The sequence below is a fragment of the Echiichthys vipera genome (assembly GCF_963691815.1).
Source record: "Echiichthys vipera genome assembly, chromosome: 13".
NCBI classification, from domain to species: Eukaryota; Metazoa; Chordata; class Actinopteri; order Perciformes; family Trachinidae; genus Echiichthys; species Echiichthys vipera.
Genome location: NC_139838.1, coordinates 2,405,003 through 2,406,728, shown reverse-complemented (window position 1 = coordinate 2,406,728; position 1,726 = coordinate 2,405,003).

Genomic DNA, 1,726 nt, shown 5'->3' with positions numbered 1-1,726 from the left:
TTGCGGCCTGTCGTTCGGGTGCCGTGTGTATTCGCCTCCCGACACAACACGGTGTCACCGGTCACGCCACTAGAAAGTGCTGCTGTTGGTGCTGCGTGTTCAAATGTCACGCTGTCCACGCAGCACAAACACCACCGCGGCTAATGCTAGCCAGCGGAGCACGGCCGCTGCAGCCGTTTGGACTGCATGACACTGCTTAGTGCCACTCCGTTACACTATGTCCTGCCCCTGGTTTGTTTTTTTTCCTCTTGCACATTTTGTGATTTATTCATTTTGTGTTGTCCTGGTGTTTTTGTGAAGGCTACGTACTTCTAAGATAGCCAGTAATAAGTACAGGGGCGCTCCAAGCCTTTTGGGGGGTTCCTGACAGTGTAACCCCCCCGAAGTAACCATGACTACATGTACCTTTTCAAAGATGGAACCCTGATGACAATGACCACATTTCATGTTCCTGTGTGACGCCACGTGATCACACGTTCCCTCCACTTCTCAACTCTGCGAGCTGCAGAACATGGCCCTCTGTCACATTTCACTGCTTTCTTCCAAGGAGAGGATCAAATCCTCCAAAGTCAGGACATGTAGAAAGTGTCAGCTATGCCGGTGGGGAGATGGTCGGCGTTGTTCACACCAGTACTTATCTTAAAGGGTAAAGTATTCCTGGCAGAAGCCGCAGCAGCAGCACTCAGACTTGAGAAGTGGAGGGAAAGCGTGATGACGTGACATCACAAAGGAACATGAAATGTAGTCATTCTCATTAGGCGTTGATGAATAATTAAACAAATGCAATGTAACAAAAATGTGTACATAAAAAAAAGTCATTTTAAAACACACCTTTATTATGAACAAATGTTTGTGGCAGATATATTGTATTCAACCTGAAAAAAGAAAATAGCCTGCACACAAGTGCCAAAAAGTGCAGTTCATGGAGTGGCCACTTGAGGCTGGCTCCCCCATCCATCATCTTCAGCCGCAGGTCCCTAACGGGCTCACAGGGGCGCGAGCCCAGCCCAGCAAAAACAGTTTGCTCTGCATCTTTTTTTGTAGTTTATTTGATCATAAAACAGTGTCCATCTCAACATCCTGGTGTGTGCTGGATGTTTTTGCTTCACTGTGCTTTACCCTGCACCAGCTGCTTCCCAGTGGAGAAGCACCGCGGTGCACTGGGCCTCTTCAGCTTCTCAAACTTTGTATTGAATTTTTGAAAAAGACTATGAATAGATTATATAAAACATAACAAAGGGAGAGTTTACTGTATGTTAAAGATGCCCTCCAGACTTGTTTTAAGAAATTAGAATACTCTATGAATGATAATTTGTCTCGTAGCATTTTTCCATTAAAAGTTTAAAAAATACTTATTAGCAAATGCATCACTACTCATTCTCCCTCATTGAAAAACCCATAATCTACGATTATGTAAATATTGTTAATTGTCTGTCTGTGACCTGGAGGCTTCACTCTTGAGTAGGTCGACTGGCTCATAACTATTTTTTTCACATATCCATAGCATGAGATTGTTTTAAAGAGTTTTCCCCCAATGCTGTAGCTGTCTGATCTCTGACCTGAGTATCTGAGCAACAGAATTAGATTTCCTGCACTGTAAAAAAAAACAGGCTTCCCATCTAAATACTACCCCCCTGACACCTGATCTAATACAAGCGATATGTGGAAAAAAGTTGGGAAATCCTGCACTTCTTTGCTTTCTAAAGTGACCAATTTGCTTAACTGA